Below are 27,494 nucleotides of genomic sequence, written 5' to 3' on the forward strand. Positions count from 1 at the left end.
GAGCGCTGTTCCGGGGAGGACCGTGGCGCCTGCCGGGGAGGAATAATCGGTGTTGCTTCCTAGGCGAACATAGCCCGTCCGGAAAATGGGTCAAGGATTGAAAGGAACGGGCTATTTGACCCCCCGCCACCCCACATACACAACCAGGCAGAAGCATGTGGGTTGGGGGGCTGAAGCCAGGAGCGCGCCCTCTGAGCTCTGGTCTGCCTCTCCCTCCCCTCCCCTCCTGCCCTCCTCTCCTTTTGCACCAGTGCAGGAAATGTTCCACTGACCTACATATTTTTCCAAACATACGTGACCTTTTTTTTTTTTTCCTCTGTGGGAGGAGACAGGCGAGAATCCAAGAAAAGGAGAAGCTGGAGCGGCGCGCGCGCGAGCAAACAGGGAGGCTTTCACCAAGGCTCCCGCAGCAAACACCAAACCAAGACAGATGCACAGAAATAGTCCCCGGGAACCAGGAGCCCTGGTTTGATACTCTGCGGGGCTCAGAGACAGCGGCGAGTGAAAAGGGGAGCTCCTGTGTCCCGCAACAGTGACCAGGTTCCCCTGGGCTCACCAGCCTCCCTCTACCGCGTGGAGGCGCCTGGGGAGAAGCCCAAAGGAGGGGAGAGGTCTCCTACCCCCGGGAAGTCACCTCTTCCCTAACATCACCTAAGTACAGCCCCTGGCATGATAGGCACCCAGGAGCCTTTCTCAGATGTCCCTCCGTCCCTCACATATTCCAGCAAGTAGCCCTGGAAAGGAAGGCGACCCGGCCAGTCTTTTTCTATCATATTCGGCTTTGTGGCCAGAATGAATCTACTAGGGCACTTCCTCTGAACACCAGTAGGGCCACTGAGCTGGGGTTCGCTGCCCACTCAGTTCCACGGCCCTTGAGCAAGTTCAAGACAGGCCCTCTCCCGCGCAGACCAGACCAACAGCGCCTTATTTGGGCATGCAACCCCACACCGTCAATTAGATCAAAACGCTCACACAGAGCTCTTTTTTCCCCCCTTGTAAAGTAGGTCATTCTCTTTATTTCCCACTTGTATTATTTTTGTCTAATTCTCCTCCTGAAAAATAATCAGCTGCAAGGAACTTTGAGCATCCTAAGAAAGCCGTTATTCTTAGGCTTGCTTCTGACTTGGAGGGCTTTTCAAAGAGGAGGAGGCATTTGGCACATTATGGTTTTAAAGTCCCTCCCTTTCCAAAAGGAAAAAAAAAAAATTTTTTTTTTTTTTTGCTTTGTTTTTCTTCAGGCAAGTAGGTTTTGTCCTACCCTTAAAGCATGGTCCTAATACCTACTAAAAGATAAAGTTATGTGCTTTTAACCTGAGTCACCTCCCTTCCTTTCCTGCTTTGAAAGAGATTCCAACTCCTTCCTCCTCCCTTTTAGGAGCTAGTTGAACAATCCTTAAGTGATCTTTTAGGAAACAAATGACCTACAGTAATGATGCATCAAATAATTCTGCAGTGCAACAAATGTTTTTGTTACTGTTTTTACCTACTGCCTAGTAGGATATCTTACCAAATGTGTGATTTCTATCTCTTAATAATGGAGATGATGTATATATAGTTGATGCTCTCACTCCATACTCCATCTCATCTCCTAGTGTTAATCCTACTGGGTAGGACATCTGTCTGACCAGAATGGGAAGTGGAGTCAGCAGCACAGAACCCAATCAGGACTAGAGCACGAGCAGGGTCTTCAGAAGATTGTGCCTTTCCCCCAAAATGTAGAGTCAAAGAGGAAATTTGACCTTCTGTTCATTCTACACATTTGACAGTTCAGTTCCTTTTATTGGCATTTGTTGACACCTTCCATGAGTCAGGCTGGGCTTGGCCTCTGAGGGATCAGCAATTTCTATACAAGAAGGATTTACAGGGTAAAGACAAGATAAAGATGAGGCCAAATAGGGCTAGTGGCAGAAAACAAAATGACATGTGAGTTCAAAGGAAGGAATTGGTGGGCTTCTTGGAGGAGGTGACATTGACGCTAGGATTTTTTTTACCAACTAGATAACAAAGTCAAAATAGATCATAATCTACACATTACTCAAATTGGGCAGCATGGAACAAAAGAACCATTTCAAAATTACATTTCCAGTTTGGGGAAATCCTCAAGTCTCATGTAGTTAGTCTTTTAAAAGAACACGGGTTTATTCATTGAATGCTGCAATAGAGTATCCAGGAACCTCAGATATTTTTCAAAGAATCAAAATTTATGGAGGAGAGGGTCAAATTTTTCATTGCAATTATATCAATCTTTGAAGATCAGTGAAACAATTCAGTTTTTGCAATCTAATTGGAAGGTTCTTTCCCATCATAAAAGTTGAATCTGTGGCCTATCCTAATTTAAAACATTTATCCAATTAAATTCTCAAAATACATACACTATAGGTGTCCATATGTGCTGCTACATACAGGCAAGAATGTGTGGGCTATTCCAATAATTACAGCACTAACTCAAGGCTTGGGACCCACGTTAGGTATGCACAGTCAGTAAATGAAACAGAACTTTAGGGTAGACAACAAGGCCAGGGCTCTTTGCCAGATGACATCATCACAGTTTTTCTGAATAATCATAAGATAGAGGGCCTTTTTAAAATTTTTTTCTTTATTTTTTTAAAGATTTTATGTATTTATTTATTTGTCAGAGAGAGAGAACACAAGTAGGCAGAGAGGGAGGCAGAGGCAGAGAGAGAAGAAGGCTCCCTGCTGAGCAAGGAGCCCGATGCGGGACTCAATCCTAGGACCCAGGGATCAGGACCTGAGCCGAAGGCAACGGCCTAACCAACTGAGCCACCCAGGTGTCCCAGGCCTTTTGTCCTTTTTAAAATGAGTGTCCAGAAACCCCTTTATGGATTCTGAACTCTGAGTAGCAGTTTTCACTTTCCAATGAAGAAGAAAAACAAAACACAATACCAGGCATCATTAGGTAGGGTAATGTCATGTTAGGGAAGAGCAGTGCTGCCACGGAGACAGAAGGTCAAGTGGGGTCACTATGAAGACGAAGAAGAGACCTCAGAGCCCAGTAACCAGAGACCGAATGACTTAGAGGCCAGGGCTTCTGGGCACTTATAGAAGGAAGATTCGAGAATGTCCACCTTGTGATTGAAATAATCAAAGTGAGAATTTGAACACTTTGGTTCTGCAGAAGCTTTGCAGGGTGAAAGTGCAGGGTGGTGACTCGTTCCTGCAGCAGGCTCTCCTGCGGGCCCCAAGGATGCTACCTGCAGACAATCAAGGCCTTGTGCAGCCCGCCTGGTAAGGTCAAGACTTGGCACCTGCCCCTATTAGATCATGTGGTTGGCAAACCCAAGAATGAAGTAAGATTTCCTTACAACGCTGGTGTGGAGGACCCAGGGAGGAAATGTGGGCTGGAACAGTCTGGAGGTGACAAAGCCCCAAAACCTCAGCCAGTTCCCACCAGTTAATTGCACTGCTTTTGGGGACCACAGGAAGAAATGTTATACACATATGTGCATGCAAACACATGACACACACCCATACACCCCCCAAAAAGACGTGGCAAGACTACTGGCAGTATGGACACCTGAGAATAATCTTTCCTTATAGTTAAGCCCTTTGAGGAAGTCCCTTTGTGTACATCTTCTCTAATAATAAATTTGGGTTTTAGGTACTATTTCTTTCTCTTCTAAAGAGAATCTTTTAAAAAAACAATAGCCTTAATTTTTTAGAGTAGGTTTAGGTTTACAACAAAATTGATCAGAACACACCAAGTTTGAATATTTTCCCCAACTCCCTCTCCCAACAGAGTGGGACATTTGTTACAGTCACTGAACCCACAGTGGCACATCATTAGCACCCGAGTTTACATCAAGGTTCACTCTTGGGGTTGCACACTCAGTGGGTTTGGACAAAGGTATAATGACTTGTGTCTACCATTATGGTTTCATACAGAAGAGTATGATTCACTGCCCTAAAAATCCTCTGTTCATCCTTCTCTCCCCACTAACCCCTGACAGTTACTAATCTTTTCACTGTCTCCATAGTTTTGTCTTTTCCAGAAAGTCATATAATCACATAGTAGGTAGTCTCTCAGACTGGTTTCTTTCACTTAGTAAAGAGCAGTTAAGTTTTCTCCATGTCTTTCAATGGCTCAATAGCTCAGATCTTTTCAGCACAGAATAACAATCCATTGTCTGCATAAGGTTTTTTAAAAATATATTTTAGCAAGTCAGGTTTGCAGGACTAGACGGTAACATTCATCTAATACTTACATGCCAGGTACTTGCATTACCTCATTTCATCCTTGTAAGGCCCTATAAAAAAATGATTTATGATTTCCAGGTAACAGAGAGGGAGTCTGACCGAGGGAGGCTCAAGGTGCCCTCAGTCACTTGGCAAATATGTAGCAGAGCAGGGTCTGATCCTGGCTCAAAGACTGCCAAGCCATGCTCTCTCCCACCCTCTGGAGCCCTCAGCCATGTGTGATGCAGGCACAAAGCTTTTGGAGGCATCATTCACTTTCCGGGAGCTCTTGCTGGGTAAGGAACTGATGGTAAAGCCACATGTGCTACTAGAGCCTGCATGCTTCTTGTCTCCGTTCTCTCTGGCCCTCTGTACCCTGGTTATTGATATCTTTATCCCAATCTTGAGGCGGGGCTGGCTTCCAAGTATTCAGAATAGCATTCCAGGATGAAGGATTGGAGTTGGCAAAAGAGCAACTCTCAGTCCTGACAGTTCATAGAAGGAAATAATCAGTGGGTCAGTAAGTGTGTTATTGGCATATTGGCAGACTGCCAAGGGCACTGTTTGGGCTTTGGTGGTAGTGAGGCAGGAGTGTCCTTTTGTAAACATGTGTGATGTTCAAACCAGCTCTAGGCTATGGGTTGGGAAACGCAGCTAGCTTCTGTGGGGAAAAGTAAAGTTTGGGTGCTATTCAAGCCTCCCTGTCTTAGCCCACGAGAGCGGAACAAGTGCAGTTCCCCCCACACCCTCCAACAGAGGAAGCCCGTACCTCTGGTCAACCTTCTGGTTAATGTAGTGGCTGGGGATGTTAGCCTCTCCCATCAGAACCAGTTTGTTTTCTGGGGGCAATACCCAGAGGACTCCCAGGAAGTATTTAAGCCACTCCACCTTAAACTAACAGCTATCTTGGGTGAGCCTGTGGAATGTGGAGGAATACGGGCCTTCATTGAAGCATGGAGAAAATTGGAATGGAAGAGAGAAGTCTTTTGTGTACAGGGTTCTGGGAGCTGGAGGGAGGGCGGGGTGGAGAGGAAGGTTCCAGGGATGCAAATGTGGGTGAGCTGTAAATGTGCCAGAAGGATGGGAGGGGCTTTTCAGCTCCTGCAATTAGCGGAGAGAGGATTTCAAAGCAATTGTAGAATCAGAGCGAAAGCACATACAGCGTAGAAGAAATCACGTCAGCTCTGTAAGGTGTTTGCTTCTAGCAGCATTCATGAAGGCACAGGCAAGCTGTTGAAACATGCACATCTCCAACAAGTGCGAGGAGCATGCTTTCAGCACAGGGCAGAAAGACAGCTGGGGTGACACTCAAGTGGCCATTGTCTTTAGCTGTTCTCAGCTCATGTTCCACGTAACAGTTAAGAAGAGGCGATTTACTGCGTTTACGTGTGTCTGTTAGCAAGAGCACATAGACCCTAAATGGGCATTTTCAGTCCGTTTTCCCAAGTGGTTTCCAGTTCTGTCTCATTTTTTTGAATTCTCTGACTTCTGCTTAAATGCCATTTCAATAGCTGTTTCTATACTAACACATACACAACCTACCATGTACCTTTGCCCAGGAAGAACATTTAGTGATATGAAATTCATTACACATAGTTCACTTGAAGTGAAAAGCTAATTATGGAAAAACGTTTTCCAAGGAGCTATTTATAGCCCCTCCCAAGAAGGCAGCAGACATCGCATTTCCTGCACGGGCAAGCATTCTTTTATTAGTGTGCTTTGTTGTGAGGTCTTGGTGCTAAAGAAGCTTTTCTTGATGGCTCCAGTGTAACACTGGCATTGACAGTGAACGTGATGCTATAATACAGACAACCTGACTCCTTGGGGGTTTTTTGTGCACATGTGCTGCTACATGTCACTTAAGATTTCTTCCTTTCAAAGCCAATGAGGGGTTGCCCTTCAAGTGAAGGGTGCTTTCATAATGCTGCCTGGGCTTCTCTGTCTTCTTACATTCCAGAAACTAGTAATTAAAGTCACGTTTCCTTTTGATGATACTAGTGAGGTTCAAATGGTGCCCAGAGTCTGTGTCTGGGACTGACTGTGGACCACGGCCTTTATTTATAGCCTTTCACTTGAGAATCGTTGACGCCAATGGGTGGCATTTTGTTTTCCTGACCCTTAAGCCTTTAGACCAGCAGTTCTCAATGTGTGTTCCTCAGACCCACAGCATTGGCATCCCCGGGAAATGTCGTAGAAAGGGAACTTCTTAAGCCTACTTGGACCTGCTGAATCAGAAACTCTAGAGATGAGTGCCAGTAAATTATTAACAGGCCTTTCAGGATATTCTAGTGTACATAAAGTTTGAGAGCCACTGGCTAAGGCGGTTGGTGATGATACAATTTGGGGATGCTTCCACTTTCGTTCAGTTTGAGCTGGTGTTACTTCTCCTCCCCTGCTGGGTCCTAGGCTGAGAGCAGGCATGCATGAATTTGTTTAATCTTTGCAGGCTGCCTCTGAGAGCAGTTTCCTTACTACCCTCTTTGACAAATAATTGAGAGAATGGGGTCCTAGAGGGTTTGGGTTAAGTTACTTGCACAGGCGACGCTGCTGGCAGAGAGCAGGGTCTGTCTGCTGCTCACACCTGCACTTTGACCACCGTATGCTGCCTTGTGGGCACACTCAGCCAAGTGCTCGATAAGAACTTTAATAAACTCCCTTCCTCAAATATTTTCCCCATTGCCCTTTCCTTTATTTCCTTCTCCTTTTCTCAGTGCCTTCTAGTCCTTTTCCCTCCCTCTTGCTCTCCCTCTCTCCCTCCCCCCGCCCCACTTGCCCTGCTCCATGGAAATGAACTGCTGGAAAGTATTATCCTCCTGTCTTCTACCTTGTTCTCATTTAGATCTTCATCAGAGTCCAGTCTGGCCAAGGGTAAATCATGACATTGAGCCAAAACCTGGTGACTTCAGCTGGTAAGGTGGGTTTGGGAGGCATTGTTTGGATGCAGGGGAGCTACTTGCCTAAGGGAAATGACACTGACCTGGGTCAAAAAGTAGATATTTGTACTCTAACATAAAAATAAAAATATTGGATGAGCGCATGGATGGCAAACATAAAACACTGAGAAAATAGAATTGAGAGCTTATAAATGAGCCCTCACATCAACAGGCAATTGATTTTGAGGAGGATGCCAAGACAATCCAATCTGGAAAGAACAGTCTTTTCAGTAGATGGTACTGAGACAATGGGATAGCAACACACGAAAGGAAGAAGTTGGACCCTTACCTCACACTGTATAAAATATTCACTCAAAACGATCAAATGCATAAAGGTAAAAGTTAAAACTATAAGACTCTTAGAAGAAAACAGGGAGTAAATCTTCATGATCTTAGATTTGGCAAAAGATTCTTAAATATGACACCAAAAGCACAAGCAACCAAAAGGGGGGAAACAGACTAATTGAGCTTCATCAAAAGTAAAAACTGGTGATGACTCCATCAAGAAAGTGAAAAGACACTCCACAGAATGGGAGAAAATATTTGCAAGGGACTTGTAATATTTGAAAGGAACTCATATCGTATCTAGAATATTAAAGAACTTCTACAATCAATAATAGAAGATAAGTAACCCAATTTTAAAAAATAGGCAAAGGATCTGAATAGATTCTTCTCCAAAGAAGATAGATGCATGGCCAATAAGTACACAAAAAGATACTCAACATAAGGAGTCATTAAGAAAATACAAATTAAAGCCTCAATGAGATACCACATGACATTCACTAGGTTAGCTAGTATTAAAAAAAAAAAAGCAAAACAAAAAAATGAAAACAACAAGTGTTGGTGAGGATATGGAGAAATTGGAATTCTTGATACACTGCTGGTAGGTGGGAATGTAAAATGGTGCAGTCACTTTGGAAAACAGACTAGCAGTTCCTTAAAAAAGTTAAAAATAGAGTTATCATTCGATCCAGCAATTCTACTGCTAAGTATATACCCAAGAGAAATGAAAACAAATGTGCACAAAAAACTTGTATTGGAATGTTGATAGTGGCATAACTCATAAGAGCCAAAATTGAGAAGAACACAAATGTCCACCAACTGATGAACAGACTATACAAAATGTGGCCCGTTCACACAATGGAATATTATTTGGCCATAACAAGGAATGAAGAAGTACTGATACATGCTACAACATGGCTGAACTTTGAAGATGTTATGCTAATGAAAGAAGGCATTCAGAAAAGACCAATAACTGAAGATTCCATTTATATGAAAGCCCCAAAGAGGCAAATCTATAGAAACAGAAAGTAGATTATAGTTGCCTATGGCAGGGAGGATGGTGGTTTGAGTTGTGATGGATAAAGAATATAGGGTTTTTTCGAGTAATGAAAATGCTCTAAAATTGGTTGTGGTGATGATTATACAACTCTGGAAATACACTAGAAACTTTTAAATAGTGTACTACAGATGGGTTAATTATATGTGAGTTATGTCTGAATAAAATTAACAAAAAAAAAACAAAACAAAACCATTAAGGGTATTATATCTGTCCAATTCTTCCCTTTTGGTATCTCGTTCATTCATTCAGTATCATGCTTCCTTCATTCCAGGGCTCTGACCTACCTCCTATCCTCACCATGCCCCTACCCCTTCCTTCTTCCTTCACTTCTTCCTGCTGCCTTATAAGTGAGCAGGTCCCCAAGGTTCTATCTTCAGCCTCTGGCTCAGCTCCTTCTTTCCTGTGCAAATCCCATCCTGCGGTTTTCATTCCAAAGTCTTCCCAATCTTTCTCTCTGGTACTGACAGCATCTCCCACCTCTTTTCCACATTGCCAACTGTCTGCTGGTATTTCCATTTGGATGTCTCCAACTTAACTTGTTTAAAACTAATTTGATTTCTCCGTTTTCCTTCTCCACTTACCCCCAGCTCATTCTCCCACCTCCCTAATCCTATCAATGCTGCTGCTGTTCTTCCACTTACCTGAGCTTGGTAACTGAACTCTGCCTTGAAATTCTCTGTCTCTTGCATATCTTCCCTTGTCATTCAGTGACTGAATCTTATTGGATCCTTGTTTCCCAATGTTGCTTGCCCTCATGTCTTCCTTCCCATTCCATGGTCTCTCTCTTCTGTATTTCAGCCCTAACTAGGGTTGGTCGCTAGCATTCTCACTGGCCAAACCCAACCACAGGGTATGAACTGTGGGAGCAGAAGAAGGCAGAGTTGCAATCTAAGGAAGGACTTCACAACTTCCTCCTACGAACTTCATTAAGGAGATTTACAAGAGAGGTGAACAAAAGTAGATGAAACGGCCTGGAAAGAAAGGCTTCCAGTCATTAATGAAACAGGTCATCTTGGGGGAACTGAAACATATGCCCAAGGGGGTGGGTTTAGAGAGCCCACTGACAGGCCCTCACTGAGCCGGCATGCGTTGGTACAGCCAGAGCAGTGGCTGATGTACTGTGCTGGTGCTAAAAGCCACTGTCGGGCATACCCCCACTGTCCTTCACCTCCCTGCTGCTCCCCCAGGACTCCCTGAAAGTGATTAGAAACCCTGCTGGTAGCTGCGCTGTCACATGGTTCACATTCTATAACCACCCTGGGCTCCGCTTAGGCGCTTTTCCAGGGGCTGCCAAACCAAATCCATACTCCTTGGCATTCTCAGATCCGTATTAATCTGACCCTAACCAAGCTTTCTGGTTGATTTTCCATGACTCCTCCAGTGCATTCCTTGTATGTGACTTACGCTATCCCAACATCAAATTTTTCTTCTGCTTTTCCCTTCCTGCTCTGTGTGCTGAAATCCTTCAGGTTCCCCAAGGCCTTGCTTGTAGGCTACCAGTCCCAAGAAGTTGCCCCGGTACCCTTCTGCCAGAGGCGAGCTTTCCTTCCTCACTGTAATTTGTCACGTCTATGTCTCCCTGCCTCTCTCTTTCTCTCTGTGTACATATATGTATCTATATCTGAATATGCATATGTGTATTTTATGGATATATCCTTTTATACATATAACTGAATGCATTCTTTCTTCAATTTATATGGCCTGGTACCTTAAAGTTAGTGTATCAGTTTAAGGTTATTTCCGATGTAGGAACAGAAACCAACTCTGCCTACTCAGCTTGGTCCTCACGCCTTCCCTCTGATTACCACACAGCCTCATGGCTCTGAGTCCAGTCCACCCCATCAGCCAATGGCTCCCAGGTGGGTAACTCCAACCTCATGTACCCCATTTGCCTACTTGACAAAGGGAACTTACTGAGTCCTAACTTAAGCAGTGGGAGAATGGTATCCAACATGTGCAAAATTTCCAGCCTTTCCCTGTGGCACCTGAGATTTAAATGTCTGGTCTTAAACCTCATGTGCTTTGGGTTGCAAGCTATACTGTGTCTCAGAGTGAAACATTTTATTTAACAGCTTCCTTTAAAATATAATATTGACTGTTCTAGCTTTTCTGAGCCCGTTAGCAAAAAAGACATTTTGGGTATGAGTCAATGCCCTGTTGGAAAAAGAGGGGAATATCAGTGTTCTCTCAGGGACTCCTGAGTGGACCAGAGCTGACATTTTATACCCCAGACATTGAGCTGAGGATTCTAGACTTTGTTCAGCTTCCACACCTTCTTCCAGCATCCTCAGGGGTGGACATATCGCGGGCTGACTCCCTCTGTAGTGCAGTACTCAGTACACAGCCTTGAGTACTACACACGTGATTATTGGTTGTGTGCAGGAAATCTAAAGCCTGTTTTAAGAACCCTGCTGAGCAAAATAAGCCCATCAGAGAAAGACAATTTTCATATGGTTTCACTCATACGTGAAATACAAGAAATAGTGCAGAGGATCATAGGGGAAGGGAAGGAAAACTGAAGGGCAAATCATGAGAGAGGGAGACAAACCATGAGAGACTCAACACTGGAAAACACACTGAGGGTTGCGGGAGGGGTGGTGGGTGGGGGGATGGGGTAACTGGGTGACTAGCATTAAGAAGGGAGTGGGATGTGATGAGCATTGGGTGTTAAATGCAACTGATGAATTGTTGAATACTACCTCTAAAACTGATGATGTGCTATATGTTGGCCAACTGAATTTAAATAAATTAAAAAAAAGAACTACTGAGTTCTTACTATGGGCCAGGGGTTACATACATTCTCACTGAACAATCACTGAACAACCTCCCAAGGCACATACAGCCCCATTTTGCTAATGAGGACACTGGCTCAGGGAGGCCAAGTGATACACCCAGTGTCATCCCCCGTGTCTGCAGTACCCTGGGAGGTGTCATGAGATGTACATGGCTTAGTGTCCAGCCCCGTCCCTGACTTCCAGTCCCTGATTCCCTAGGGAACAGATCCCCACCCTAGACTACTCATTCATTTCTCCTTCTCATGCCCCTTTGGTTGGGGGGTTTGGGAGCATCAGCCCATCTGATCTTTTCAGCCTGTGAACCTCTGCACAGCATCTATCCCCTTATTTGTTTCCGGGCAGGTTCATTTTTCCTTTTAAGATGAGCTGTGGCCCAGCCATGCCCCCTTCATGTCTGGTTCCACAGGGTCACCACTAGGATCATTGGGCATCATGGAGGCTGTCCAGGAGATTTTGGTAGTGCTGATGTTGGGATTTTGGTAGAGGCAGACAGTGAATTTTTGGAAATTGTGTTGAAATCAAATGAACGCACTCAGAAATCCCTGAAGCAGCACTTAAATTCTGCTTTTATTATTGAGCAAACGAAAGGCAAGTGGAGGACATGGGTAGGGCAAAGGGGCACAAGAGGCCTCTTGGGGCATTTCCTGTCAAATCTAAGTGCAGGCGCAGATGCCAGGGAGCATTCGATTACCGTGCAGCACATCCATGTCGACACACACGGTGGCATAGCTTGTTTGGGCATCTCCTCAACGCTTACCTGTGTCTAGGCCATTTAAGGCAGGCCCTGCTTTCTACCAGAGAATTATCTGCAATAAATTAATATGTTGGTGTTAACATGCTGGTGAACTATTATATTACCTTTCTTAAGTAACATAAAATGCTCACAAGGTCTGGCACAGTTGCGCAGGCTGTGCACTGCACAACTAGGGGGGTGTAGTCACACAGACTACTGATACAGTAAAAATGCACTTCAACTCAGGAGGCCCTTTGGGAGATGATAAAAATGGTAGGGAGTGGGTACCTTTTGCAAGAAGACTCAGAAAATGTGATATATTTCTAAGAGGGGACAAATATAGCCTGTGATAGGATCAAAAGCTTTAGAAGCATGCCAGCCTGGCTTCAGGTTCTATTGTCACCCTATCAGTACTTAGTACCTGGCTCACCTGGGTAGATGACTTAACTTCTCTGAATCTGTAAGAGGGAGGGTGGCAAGGTTCTTCCCTTATGCTCTGTGCAAGGGGTGGCCCCTGTAGCTGGTTGTCAGGCCTCTGGCCTCCTGCATTCTTCCATTCCTCCTGTTCAGTGACCCAGCTAAAGATTTCTTATCACCCAAATCTAAATGGAAAGGCCGTTAGGCCGTTGCATAAATATATATACATATATGTTATATATGCATAATCATGGTAAACTATGCATAACGTAAAGCATACCACTGTAACCATTTTTAAGTATACAGCTTTAGTGGCATTAATGTGCAGCCATCACAGCCATCTAGCTCCATAACTCTTTTCATCTTCCCAAACTGAAACTCCGTCCCCATTGAACGACTCCTCTTTCCTCCTTCCCCCTCAGTCCCAGACCTTCCCCTAAGACCCCCCTCCCCCAGTCTACTTTCTGTCTCTGTGAGTCTGACAGTTTTAGCTGTCTCCTACAAATGAAATCACGCAGTATTTTTCCTTTTGTGGCTGGCTTATTTCACTTAGCACAATGTCTTCCCGGTTCATCCAAGTCATAGCACATGTCAGAAATTCTTTCCTTTTTGGAGCTGAACAGTATTCTATTGTATAGGTAGATCATATTTATTGATCCATTCATCCATCAATAGACACTTGGGTTCCCTTCCTCTTTTGGCTGTTGGGAGTAATGCTGTTATGAAAACAGATGTGCAAGTATCTCCTTGGGACCTTGTTTCTCCTTCTTTTGAGTACATGCCCCGAAGTGGAGTTGCTGGATCATGTGGCAATTCTCCAGTGAGTGTTTTGAGGAACTGCCGTCTCATTTTCCACAGCAGCGACCACCAGCCATGCCCAAGGGCTCTAATTTCTCCACATTCTCATCAACACTTGTTGTTGTTGCTTTTTAATAATAGCCATCCTAGTGGGTGTTGCACATGTATTTTTAAAATTAAGGCTGAACACCTTCTTTTGTTTCCTTGCTTCCTTTGTGGCAGTTTCCTTAGATTGCTGTGGGCAGAGAGATGTGAATTCCTCTGCCTGCTCAGAAGTGATGGGACCAGAGGAGTCACTGCTGGTCCACCACTGAGGCGCACAGGTGACTCGACCTGTGATAATGCAGGGGACAGGTGCTGGTGGTGAGGGGGAAGCAGGGAGTAGGGTTGGACCTTTCTCCTGAGTGAGGTGTCAGGAAGAGCTCTGCGAAGGGACTGGCTTCTGGCTCCTATTCCAGAAGACAGTGGTTTCATCCTGGGGATGTGTGTTTAATATCCCCATAATAGCAACAAATGTTTTCAATTATTTTATTTTATTTTTTTGGACCTGAGTACAATTTTGATCCCCTGCTCCCAAGAACAGGATTACACTTTCAACCAAAGCAATCATGAACAATCTAGTTCTGGGCCATTTCCTCCCCCCCCTTCCTCCTTTTCCCATAAAATGGATGCTGAATTCTCACCAGAAAGAAATAAACAGCGAGAGCAGCCTATATTGAGATCAGACAATCCTCGAGCGCTATGGTTAAGGAATCACTGACCTAGAATGTCAGAGGTTCATGTGGGCTACAGGGAAGACAGGGGTTTCCGGCTCTGGGAAGGGGTACTCTTGGCTGAACTGTGGCCCATGCTTTGTTCTTGGCTCCAAGCACAGTCCCTACCAGCTGCTACCTGGGGTTAGGACACTCACTTTTGGGGCAGGAATTCACCAGCAGCTATCAGTTATCTGCTCTCTGTTCTGAGCTACCTGCTGGAGAGCTTTTCCACTTGGAACCCCACTATGGCCCTCTCCTGTCTTTGTGTCCCAGATATGCCCCACAACCCTCTCTCCCAGCTGCACTGGTAGCCCAGTGGGGAAAGATCAGGGGAATTTCGCCCCCTTTCATTTCAATACAACTGAAATGTGGAATCACGCAGGAACCCAGAGGATGAGAGCAGGAGCCGCTGGCGGTCATGGCCACATCCTCACAGAATGTCCACCTGTTTTCTGGGGTTCTGCGTAGATGGTGGGGGTTGGTGCGTGGGCCTTCTTCACGCGGTCTGTCATCACAGTTCATGTGGCTCTCCTGACTGATGTCCCAGTTGGCAATTAGTAAGTAGCACACTCCGACTCTCAACCTATGATGGTTGAAAAGATAGATCAAAGCAATCTGCAGTGTGCTGTTGCCATAGAAAGAGAAGAAAAGGCCAATTTAAAAAAAATAATAAAGTTTGACTTAAATCCTGACACACACCCCACCACGGCCTGCACCTCCCACTCCCTCACAGCTGGATCTAGGAGAAGGTTGCAGTAAGTGCTGGAAAATAATAGTTATCCAGACCCTTCGTGTGTGGGGCCTGAGCTACCCACTAGGGCTTCTGGAATAAAAAAGCAGCACTTCCATCCGAGTGCCTGAACCAAAGGAGCAGGCCGCTGTGTGGGTGTGGGAGCCGTGCCTGGGCTCTTGAGCAGAATTTATGTCCTTCATCTGCAATTAGCCCATTGCCACTTCTGAGAACATGAATACTTCACTCTGCTGTTAATGGGAATGCTGTTCTCACCCCAATGGGAGGAAAAATGCCCAGAAACATGTTGAATGGATTTTTTTTTTGATACTTATAAACATTGCAGTGATTTTCTGCTTCCAAAAAGGACATGTTGATAACTTTTCCATATGGTAATTTTCTGTTATGATGGTTAGTGGCTTGGCAATTTTTAAGACTGCATTCCTAACGGTCAGCAGAATTTCATCCGGTTTTCAATCCGGAAGACCAGTGAAGTTTTCACAGAGGAAGCCATTATTTCGTTCCTCTTTATTCATATTGAAAAGACGTGTCTCTGCACCCGACCCCATAGTTACCTCATCTTTTCAAATGTGGCTTCAGGTTCCCGAGGAGCCTGGAGTGCGGACCCAAGGGCACCCTGATGGGTTCCTTGTGGTTCAGAGACGGCAGCTCTGAGTTTCCCCAAGTTGCCTTTTCCAATCCCAATCACACTCTGTGCGTCAGCGTTGCCAGGGTAAATGCAGCCAGGCCCGGGATAGAAACCCTGTTTTCCAGGCAAAGATGACTCTCAGGCAAACAGGCGCTCTTCCCTGCCCGACAACAGGCTGTCTCACACAACTTAAAAATTCAAAATGTCTTTTCCTAAAAATATCAAAGAAGAATCTTACAAAATTATTTAATATCACTTGTTTTTTTTTTCTTCCTCTACCCCCCCGCGTGGGTGGTATTCACAGTAGAAGAAGTTATATTTATGTACCTAATAGAAATCATGTAGATGATCCTAAGAACGGTATTAGCTCTGGAAACAACCCAAATGTGGATTATGGTTGACACAAGAGACTGAAACGAACTGCAACCTCCCTCCCGTTAGGACTGCGAGGTTTCATTTGTAAAAGGCGGTGAATATACACGGGTGGAGCCTGAATGGATATGTCATGTAAAAGGTGAATGAAAACCGGCCTTTTCAGATGCCACTTTTCTGCAACCCTTTCCTGGGGTGGTCTTCTTCCTTCTAGCTTGTCTCCGTCAATTATACTGTGGAGGGCTTGATGGCTCAGGCAAAAAGATGCTTTTTTCTTTTTTTGGAAGGCTTGGTTATATTTATTTACACTGGCCACTAGACATGTCAGAATGTATCCACCTGCTAATGCCAGGTTATGAGAAACTGACTTCACAGAATCATTCCTAGAATGGTTCTCAAAGCAACAGCTTCCCTGGCACCTGGAAGGGAGTGTTTTATCTCAGGGAATGGCAAAATGGGACCGGTTGTGTCGGTCCAGGCTCTCAGTTGTAGGTGACCGGATGTACTCTAAGCAGAACAATATTTACATAAGGATATAGCTTGCCTTCAGAATTTGGGGATGGATGAAGAAAGGCTATACAATAATCTCACAGGAACAATGTCTGAAATCACCCCACAGAGTCAGGCTGCCAAGAAGGCTGATGCCTTTCTCCTGACCATGAAGATGCAGCCTCAGCCAGAGCCACGGACCAACTTTGCCTAACCTGGAACTTGAAAGTAGGTGCTACCTTCTTTCCGTGTAACTCCATTCAGAATGCCTGAGCCCTCCATCTGATGTGTAGGTACCCTTGCAGCCTAGCCAAGAACTGTGGGATATGTAAACTATAGCTTTCCGGCTCCCTCCCTGTGGGAAGATGCATATTCTAGAATAGGATAGGAATAGAGGAATAGAGGTTGAGAAAGTCAACCACAGTAGCTACCACATGTGAAACAGACGAGAATAGGTGGGGAGATGAAATAACTTTCAGCTCTGTTTGGCAGCACATAGACCCTGGTTTAGAGGACTCAGTACAAACTGGTTGGTGGAGAAGCTGGGATTGGTCAGTGGTCACGGCATCCAGAAGGAGTCTAACTAGCCCGGTGCCTACCTTGCTACACTGTGTCCCTCCGGGCCCACCTCACAAGCAGTCCTGCAGGGAGATCAGAGGACAGTTCAACCATCCAGTCTTCTGTGTGGAGAGGGCTTTTTTTCTCTCCCTCCCAAGAGACATGGAGGCTTCTGGAGTGACCTTCTCCTCATCTTCTCCTCCTCCCCTGTGCCCAGGTCTTCTTCTGAGTGGTCTTGGCTCTGGGGAGGTAGCATCTGCTTCTACTCCAAGCTGGAGCCATGTTTGTGCTGCCTCAGGGTCTGAAGTAGAACATAGAATGTCATCTTGTTTATTTCCATGTGGAGCTTGAGAGAGTCATCTTGTGATGTTGTAGCTATTCCTTTCATGGTTTCTCTGCTTACCTTATCTGGCTTTCATAAAAATTGCCAGGATTTAAGGGAATTATGAATATGTTTGAAAGAGGCAGATGATAGTGGTGATATATTTTTACTATGCCTTTGCATCTGTAATACATTTATAACCATCCTCTGGGTTAGGTCTAATTACTCTCAACATATAGATGGAAATTCAGATTTAAAGATGGAATTTACAAGTGGAAACCGAAGTTCAGAGAGGTAAAGTGACTTGTTTAAAGTAACACAGCCATCAGAAAGGATGAATACCCAACTTTTGTATCAACTTTCACGGGACTGGAGGAGATTATGCTGAGTAAAATACATCAAGCAGAGAGAGTCAATTATCACACGGTTTCACTTACTTGTGGAGCATGAGGAATAACACAGAAGACACTGGGAGAAGGACAGGAGAAGGGAGTTGGGGGAAATCAGAGAGGGAGACAAACCATGTGAGACTGTGGACCTGAAAACCAACTGAGGGTTTTGGAGGGGGACGGGTCGGGGGATGGGTGAGCCTGGTGGTGGGTATTAAGGAGGGCACATATTGCATGGAGCACTGGGTGTGGTGCATAAACAATAAATCTTGGAACACTGAAAAAATAAAATAAAATAAATAAAATAAAATAAAAAAATAAAATAAAAATAAAGTAACACAGCAGCTCAGAGCTGGTCTTGTGATATTTGAGTAGAAGTTTCTGTTGCCACATATAAAATTCTCTTGTCATAAAGATATGAACAAGGGTAGATGGAAGTGGGAGGCTTGATAGTGAGGTGAGGGATATGTGTATGTGTGTGTGTGTGTGCACGCACACGTGTGTGTGCGCTTGAAGTGATCATCTAGATTTTATGAAGTTTTACATAAATGTATATGCGTTCATTCAACTACAGTGCATGACTGGGAGGGTGTTGCATTTTTCAATTGAGATCTTTTAACTTGGCATCGTTATCCCATTGTTCTACCTTAACAAAGCCAGGGTAGCTGGAAGAATCAGGCCAGGGTTGCACACATGCTTTTTATTTGCCACATGGGGCCAGTTGGCAAGATGCCTGTAGAGGGTTGACGCTCCAGGGAACTAGAAAACACTGATTGGCCCATGACGAGGTCAGAAACTCTGAAGCATCTGTCTGGAAGAATGAATATTCCCTGACACTGCCTACACCAACCCTCACCCTGGGCGGGCATTTCTGCCTGTCCCCTCATGGAATGGGCGAATAAAATAAAGAAGAGGACGGTTGAGGCTTGCCCAAGGTCCTTTAGTGAGTGGGTGGCCCCTGGCGAGCCTACGTCCTGTGTTGCTGTCCTCAGAGGGCTGAACTCTGCTGGGGCAAAGCTTGCTGAGAAGAGGGGCCAAGGGCAGAAAGAGAAGGTTCAGCTGGTAGGCAGGTGAGAGGCTGTGTGATGGGAGTTGGGGACATTGATCCTTGAGCAAAATTCAGCATTTGTGCAGCTTTGTCTATCTGTACTGAGTGCCAGGGCCCACACAGCACCCCTAACAAACCATTCCTGCTTTTGAGGAGCTTCTACTGATTAACAGATGGATAACAACCCCGATCATAAATAACAGCAAACCGCGTATAGCATCTGACACCTACAAAGCGTTTTTCACCTGCAGTGTCTGGTTTCGCATGCACGGTTTCTGGATGCAGAAAGAACAGGTCAACGATCATTTTCTAGGGAGAATCTCTAAAGCTCAGAGTAGTTAGATGCAAACTCATTCTTTCTGCTCCGCAGCCCAGCACTTATTTCAATAATGATGGTTTCAGGCCAGGAGTAGATTGTATTAATGTGAGGTAGAGAAAACCACCAAAACAGTGTGAGATGCAGGATTTTTTTCCCCCAACAAATACCAAGAGCTCCCTGTCCCTCAGTTATCACCCTGACACAGCACACAGCACCTTTTCCTGGCCCACTTCACATGAGGCCTGCTGCACTGCTAGGGCGCTTTGCCCAGCAGCAGTCTCCCTGGGCCACATCCCCACTTCCCCCAAAACCCTTCTGCAAGCATTCTCCCCAGACTTGCTGCTCCAACCCTGGTCCTCTTGTCTGTGGACTCATGAGGAAGCCACAACATTGTGCTACTAGAGGGAAGGACAACAGAACCACAGGCTAGGAGGACAGCTTATAGCCCTAGGCCCTCTGCAAAATGCTGCTTCCTGGCCCTGGGGCATGGTCCCCACCCTCTGGGGTGGTCAAGGGGAGGGGATAGCTTTTCTCACTGCCAAGGAAAAGTGGCATCAGCTTGGAATCACCATTCTCATCTATGTTTGAGGGATCAAAGGAATGATTCAAACTGACAAATCCGTGATTGTCCAGAATCCTAGGCAAACTTGGATGACTGTCAGGAAAATGGCAGGTCTCACGCTGAGTGTGGTAAGTCAGGTAGGATTTGGAGAGCTGGGGCAGGGTGTGTCGAAGTATCCAAGAACACTCCGTGGTGTACTTTAGGTTAGTTTATCAGTTAATTCAGTAACCATATTAGTTTCCCAGAGCTCTTATAATAAATGACCACACACGGGGCGGGGGATGGGGGGAGAGTGGTGGTGGCTTAAAACAACAGACATGGATTGTCTCACAGTGCTGGAGGCCTAAGGTCCATGATCAAGACGTCAGCTGTGCCACACTCCCTCTGATGCTTTCATGGAGGATCCTTCCTTGCTTCTCCCAGGTTCTGGTGGCTACCAGCCACCCTTGGAGCTTTTTCTGTTTGCAGATGCCTTGGTCTAGCTTCTGCCTCTGCCATCGTCTGGCGTTCTCCCCGGTGTCTCTGTGTCCAAATCACTCTCTTCTCTTTTCTCTCATAAAGACACCAGTCTCTGGATTAGGCCCACCCTAATCCAGCATGACCTCGTTTTAGCTTGATGACAACTGCAAAGACCCTTCTTCCAAGTAAGTTCACATTCACAGGTACTGGGAGTTAGGGATTCAACGTAGATTTTTAGGGAACACCATTCAGCCCACAACAACAAGCAGAAGACTTTTAGTAGCACTCGAGCACAGTGAAGAGAGTAAAGGGGGCAGTTTCAAATGCTAGAAATCATATTGAAGATTTTAGTGAATAAAAGGATAAAGGTATTAGCCCTGGCAAGAAAAAGCAAAAAATGTGCAGTAGGTTTATTTTAAGTTCAGATAGAGGTGAAGAGAAGATAGCTATAAAATTAGTAAATTATCTTTTATGACTTTTCATGGTTATCTAAAGCATGTCTCATGAATCTTTATATCTGTAGCAATATGATTATTGATTCAGGCAGGTAAACATGCACTCATAAAGAACAACTTGCTAGGAAGACAGTCTTTATCACTTGGCACTGAATGGGGGAAAGCTACAAAGAGGAAAATCTGTCACTCATGACGGTGAATAAAGCATTTAATCTGATTTAAAGTCCTCTGTTTCAAACTGCTTACTTGGCTAAACAAAGCTCTGTAATTCACTGGGTCGTATATCTAGCTTCCTTGAAAGTAAGATAAAGAAACTTTAGGGCACAGCATCCAAATAAATAAGGCACTTTTCTGTTTAAGTGACTTATCTCATGATTTCCTTTTAATTTAAAGGTAATTTCCTTCTTCAGCAAAGACTCATATTTCTAACTTCAAATTTTCTGTTTCAAAAGGGAGAGCTGAAATTATTTTGTTTGCACCTGTGGACAACATTCCTTGTAAAAGAATGGAATGATCCAAGATTAGGAGGTGTATTCTGAAAGGAGGGGCTGGATGCAGCAGGACTTGGTGGCAGACAGGCTGTGAGGAACAGGAGGGGGACCAAGTAGAGCCTCTCCCTGGGCTTATAGAATGTGTGTGCTCAGCAGATGTTTGGTGAATGAATGGATAAGAGCAGAGACAATGCAGGAAACTTACTAGAAATGAAGATGACGAGAGTGGAGAATGAATGGTCTGTAAGCTTCCTTTTGGAGATACTGATCTGTGTCCCTAGAAAATCACTCTAGGAGGCAAAAAGAAAAGAAAAAAAAAGCAGAGCTGGGGCTTGGGAGTGAGGTCAGGGCAGAATGCCGGTTTAGGAGGCACTGGCAAGGAAATGATATTTGAAATAATGGGATCTGGTGAAATTTTTGGTGGAAACTCTTCACAAAGAAAAGAGGTGGGCTTAGCATAGAACAGAACATGGAAACGGTTCACATTTAGGAGACGCTAGAGGAAAGAGGGCTGGAGGAAGAAAACAAGGTACGGCAGTGTGAAGGCTGGTGCTGGTCAGTAGCAGGGCAACCCAGCTGAAATTGTCCAAGACCAGTGAAGGACAGGGCTTGAGGACAGACTCAGCTGCTGAAACGGCAGGGACGACTGGCAGAGCAGAGCAGAAGACTCCCAGTATCTGCAGTTGTATGAGAGCAGAGTTAGAGGAGTGCTTGGTACTGAGGCATGGCTGCTGCTGGGAGGTGTGAATCAGATGCTTTGGGATGACGCTGGGAGGTGTCATGCTGGAAACTGGTGAAAGAAAGACACAATGTCAGTCTTGGAAGATATCTGAGTAGCATAACCTCATGGTTTTAAGAACTTGGGCTCTAGAATCAGATCTATGTTCCAAAACCAGTTCTGTGAAGTTTGTGACCTTGGGCAATTTCCTGAAGCAAACTGATGCTTCAATTCTTCACCTGTGAAGTGGTCATAAAATATGAACTGGCATTGAACATGACAATGTGTGTAAAGAGCCGAGTCCAATACAAGGGGCACAGCAGGGGCTCGGTGAACGTTAGCTATTAAGATAGCACTTGCGTGGGGCACCTGGGTGGCTCGGTGGGTTAAAGCCTCTACCTTCGGCTCGGGTCATGATCCCAGGGTCCTGGGATCGAGCCCCGCATTGGGCTCTCTGCTCAGCAGGAAGCCTGCTTCCCTCTCTCTTTCTGCCTGCCTCTCTGCCTACTTGTGATCTCTGTCTGTTAAATAAATAAATAAAATCTTAAAAAAAAATGGAATAGCACTTGCGTGGCTAGGAAGGTAAGAACTCAGGATGGGAAGTTGTATCAGTCAGGCTAGACAAGGGTAAGCTGCAGTAACAAACAACCCTAAGTCTCAGCCCCTTACAATAATGAAGGTCAATTTTTTACCCAGTGGCATGTTCATCATGCATTGGCAGTGGCTCCACCATGTTATCTTCACTCTGAGACCCCAGCAGAAGAAAAAGAGTGCCTGGTGAAGAGCATGGTGGCTTATACAGCTTCTGCTCCAAAGTAACATATGCCATTTTTGCTCACATTTCACTGGCCACTGTTGCATAGCAGTGCCAGAGTTCAGTCGAGCAGGGCAGTATAATCTCTCAGTTAGGGTCACCCAGTGTTGGTAAAGAGTAATTCAGTTGACTGCAGCAGAGCTAGTCAGTGGCAGAAGCAGGGAGTGTGACCAGCTGTATAAATCAGTAACTCAGTTTCAAAGCCTGGGTCATAGAATCAGAGCAGAGCCCGGAGAGCTGTTCTTGAGCCTGGGATGGGACAAACAGAGCATGGGACAGGCATGGGAAGGCCTGGGCAGTTCTCTTCAGGAAGAAAGAAAACCAAGATGAAGAAGCCAATAATAACAAATGGGAGGGGAGAGTTGATAAAAATTACACAATAACCTGACCTAAGTCCTGCTGGCCCAACAACCCACACGTGTTCACAGACAGGTGAGCACTTGTGTTGTGTGCCCAGGAGGCTGGGTCCCTGGTGGAAGAGAACCATGCAAATAAATGAAGCCCTGGCACCTGTTCCTGTTCTCAGACTCATCTTTGCATCCTCAGAAAAGTTCTGTTCTTTGCTGGGCTGTCTCAAGTCAATAGCCATGAGTGAGAAAAGTGAGAAATGGAACGAGAGAAACAACATCATCATAGAACACATGAACACAAAACACACAACACATGCCTGGTCTTTGGGTGCCCCTGCAAACACAGTACACACATTTAAAAATATATATATTTTTTCTGTTACCTAAGCTTACACTCAACATGGGGCTTGAATTTGCAACCCTGAGATCAAGAGTCACATGCTCCACTGACAGAGCAAGCCAGACACCCAGAGAGTGCACATATTTCAGATAGAATGGTCATGGAAGGTTAGGAGGGAACAAAGGATGGCAATATGGAAAAGTGGTAAAAGAAAATTAATAAGATAAACAAGAGTGGGACCTCACCCAGGCCAGTGGTGACAATGCTCCATGAGCTGAGGAGTATAATTAACTCAATCCATTGCTCCTGAACTCCAAAAATGAATGAATGAATGAGTATTTTTGTCTTCTACTCAGTCTTCTGAAGTATTTTGTGTTTCACCAGAGAGATCTTGTTAGAGCTTCAAAAAGTTGTGGAGCTACTTGTTTGCTTTATTTCATGAAGAGACTGTGTGTAGCTCTCGTCCCATGGGGTACGCTTGGATGTTCTCAGGTACTCCCTGGGTGAACTGCATGGAGTCTGGAATGAGGACCCATCTGACAACCAATGGGCTCACCAGTAAAAATTCCTGTGATGATAGAAACGTTCTCCAGTCTGTGCTGTTCAACTCAGGAGCTGAATTTTAAATTTTATTTAAGTTTAAGTGCAAAGGCATACAGCTATCATTTGGGGCATCCGAAGCTAGATTCTAGGTCCCAGAGTGGATGTGCCAGGCAGTACCTACCTTCTGGATGGGTCTGGAACTCTCCAGATGGTCTAGCCTGGCTGTTACATGTTACATGGGGCATAGCGGGTCCTGGCTCCTTCTTAGAAGTAGAAGATATGTAATCATGTGGGCTGGGGTCACCAAGGGGAGGCAGCGGAGTCTAGGGCATCCTTCTCAACCAGGTTCTACAAGAGAACAAAGTCCTATGGAACATAAGGGGAGTGCCTATTTCTTCAATGTTCTCAAGAGCAGCACCTATCTAGAACCATTCTAGGTGCACGGGGGAGAAGGGAATTATTTATATTCAGGATCTTAGGGCTTTTCTTCTGGAACTGGGATTTTTAAAAACTGGTCTAGGGAAAGGGAGGGCCCTTAAAGTAGAAGTAAAAGTAAGGAAGTAGATCCCAACCTTCTCATTCCTTCCAAAGACATTTTTCTTGAACCTACAAAACCATTACAGGTATCAGAATGCAACAGAAGCCTACAGTATGTCCAACATCTTGCCTGATAATTCTCTGGTATATAAGCAAAAGCATTTCATCATCCAAGGAAGAAGTTCCAGCCAACTTCCAAGCCATGACTAATCTTGTTTTCTTCTCCATCATCATCACCATCAACCCTCTCCACCACTGCCTCCAAAACACTTGATTTCCTGGCCAGTTGTGCAAAGCAACTTATGTGAGGATAAAAACAAATATAACCTTTTAAAAGCTTACAAGTACAGACAGATACAAAGAATGTAGGTCGTGTTTGGCACATAAAACTTATATATAAATCAACTTGTATCTTTAAGACAAGAAATAGCTTACCAAAAAAAAAGAGAAATAGCTGACATTGTTAGTAGAATACAGAAAAGTATAAGAAAGAAAGGAAGTGTGTGTATGTGTGTATATATATAGTATAAACATACTATATGTGTATACAATATGCATATATTTACACATTTATACACATATATACATATACATACACAAACACATATATATATAAATATTTATACATACATGAGATTCAGGCAATATAGACAAGTGGAAAGTGAAAGTGTCTTCCCTTCACATCTCTCTTCAAAATGGTAGCTTTCAAGAACTTTTCTTGATTCTGTCCATAAATTAAAAAAAAAAAAAACCTTTATGTAAAACTATTCATGTCAATGCATACTCAATCATACACATGCATAATTCATAGGGGGATCAGCATATACAGACATAAATACTGGCTTTTTCACATAATGTCTGTGGAGATTTCTACCCTTGGAACATGTAGGCACACCTCCTTCTTTGTCCTGCCTGCATAGTATTCCATTGTGTGGGCTTCAGAGTTGAATTATGTCCCCCAAACAAAAAAAAAAAACCATGTGGAAGTCCTAACTCTTAGTTCTTCTTCAGAATGTGACCTTATTTAGAGATGAGGTCTTTATAGAGACAGTGAAGTGAAAATGAGATCATTAAGTACAAAAATGACTGTTGTCCTGATAAAAGGGAGAAATTTGAGCATAGAGACAGGTGTACACAGAAGAAGTTGTTATGAAGAAGTAGAGGGAGAAGACCACCATTTTCAAAACAAGAACAGAGGCCTAGGAGAGTTTCTTCCCTCACAACTCTCAGGAAGAAACAGCCCTGTCAACACCTTCATCTTGAACTTCTTGCTTCCACAACTGTGAGACAGTAAATTTCTATTATTTAAGAATACATCATCTGTGGCATTTTGTTATGGCAACCCTGGAAACTAACACATGTGGTACATCAACATTTATGTTGCTAGTCCCTTTGATGGACGCTTTGTCTCCAGAAGAATGTTTTTAATGCAGTAGGCAAATTGCAATAGAAAGAATCCCTTTGGGTGAGTTGTTTGTTTTTTATAAAACAAACAATTTTGAGGGGGGTATGATCACTTACTAATTTTTCAGACTTGATTATTTGCTTTTTAATATATCAAGCTTTCTTAAAGCGAGCCCACCTGTAAACAAGAAGCTGACGGAGTGCAGTCACAGGGATTCCACAGCTCACAGTGAGTGAAAGGGAGTCAGGTGACATTCCTAGGACTCTTTCGGTTTCAAGTGACAGAAGCCCCATTTGTACTAGCCTGAGGGGAAAGGAAATTAAAATTTTTAAAGATTATTTATGTGAGAGAGAGGGAGAATGAGTTGAAGGGAGGGGCAAAGGAGGAGAAGCAGACTCCATGCTAAGCAGGGAGCCTGACTCAAGCCTTGATCTCAGGACCCTGAGATCTTAACCTGAGCCAAAGGCAGATGCTTAACCGATTGAGCCACCCAGGCATCCTGGAAATTAATTTTAAGGCTATTCTGATGTCTTGCAGGATTTAAGGAGAGCTGGGTTTCAGGAAAATTGAGACCAGGGACAAGGACACCATCAGAACCCTCTCTCTCTGACTTGAGCCCTCTTTCTCTTTGAAAATTTTATCAGTTCTCCATGTCTTCTTGAGATGAGCTTCCCTATCTATGTGACCCACAAGATAGAGAGCCTGGCTTTGAAAGAACTCTGATGGGTTCAGCTTGGGTCACACTGTCATGCCAGGACCTAGCCTCACCCAAGAGCAGAGTCATGGTGTACTAACCTGACTGCAGCTTTGGAAACCATTTGGATGTTGGGAGTGGCATGGTGGGTGGGAAACTGTTGCTGGTCGAAGGAAGTTTCCAGAAGACAACAGTCTGAGGTCTCCTAATTGTTTTGATGGAAGCTTCCTAGAAGAGATATAATTTCACTGATGCCACCATTTAGAGAAAACCTTTTTAACACCCACCCCAAGGGCCCTGGGCCAGCTCCTTGGGCCACAGAGAAGACCCCCCTATACGAGCAGAGGTACCTTTGACAATTTGAATCTCCCCAAGTGCATCCCTCCCCAGACCTCTGCAACTGTGTGATCCTTCCAGGCAGAAGCAGAAAGCAGCAGAAATGACTGTCAAAACAAGGCCGGGCTCTGCCTGCAGGAAAATCCGGGCTGTGGCAGTGGCTCAACGCCTGCCAAACGAAATACCAGTTAGGAGATGTCGCTGGCATGCAATTTAAAGAATAACTCGACTAGCACTTGAGGTTATTTAGAAAAATACCTTTGGTCACGTGCTTTCCAGAATGCTATGTACTTGAAATGAATCATCTGTACCCAGCCCAGAGCAGATTTAATTACAATCCCCTCCCGTGTTGCTTCTTTTAAAACTTGACCTTCTTTTCTGGTTGCTATTCAAATTCGGCAAAATATCAACTTGATTTTTTTTTTTTTTTTGAAGCTAAGGAAGAATCTTTCTATAACTGAACAGTTCCAGACAGGAAGAAGGGACCAAGCTCACAGGGAGGAGGCTTGCAATGTAATGATGACAACAGATTACCTTTCATTACAGGGAATATGTCATTTACCTACGAGGGCTAGAAAATAATTTGTCCTAATGACTGTACACAGCTTGTAAACAAAAACAAACATCAAGAGGACAAACAGAATAGTTTGTGAATAATTTGACTCGACTATGCCAGCCAAACATATGTGACATCTGTATTTCTAAAGCAGGGGGATGGAGGGTGTCTCTATTCATGTTCGACGCTGGGGTTTTAATGGATATGATTAACCCATGGGTCGTGCCCATGATTTAATAGCGTGGCCTTTATCAGGAGACCAGTAAACAGGCAAGAGCAAGGAAAAAAGGTCCTGGAGAAAGAAGTCAGGCAGGAACATGAACCCCTTGGAGCCTCAGAATTTGCATCTGTGAAGAAGCCTCAATGGTCCACACATTGCAAGGTTTCACAC

The 27,494-nt window shown here is 44.5% G+C and overlaps 1 long non-coding RNA gene across 3 annotated transcripts; it reads right to left on the reverse strand.

Moving 5' to 3' along the window:
• Window positions 1–15,973: 15,973 nt before the first annotated feature.
• Window positions 15,974–26,747, reverse strand: LOC116595444. Of its 3 annotated transcripts, none has more exons than XR_004287681.1 (7): window positions 26,562–26,747; window positions 26,313–26,439; window positions 25,695–25,820; window positions 24,743–24,836; window positions 23,757–23,923; window positions 23,278–23,600; window positions 15,974–17,066 (listed from the first exon to the last, which is right to left on the reverse strand). It is a non-coding gene; the product is annotated as an uncharacterized LOC116595444 (long non-coding RNA). The 3 variants fall into 3 exon arrangements; XR_004287680.1 differs by lacking the exon at window positions 15,974–17,066 and adding an exon at window positions 18,025–21,600; XR_004287682.1 differs by lacking the exons at window positions 15,974–17,066; window positions 24,743–24,836 and adding an exon at window positions 18,025–21,600.
• Between the last annotated feature and the right edge of the window lie 747 nt (window positions 26,748–27,494).

The sequence above is a fragment of the Mustela erminea genome, chromosome 7 (genome assembly GCF_009829155.1).
Source record: "Mustela erminea isolate mMusErm1 chromosome 7, mMusErm1.Pri, whole genome shotgun sequence".
Lineage (NCBI taxonomy): Eukaryota > Metazoa > Chordata > Mammalia > Carnivora > Mustelidae > Mustela > Mustela erminea.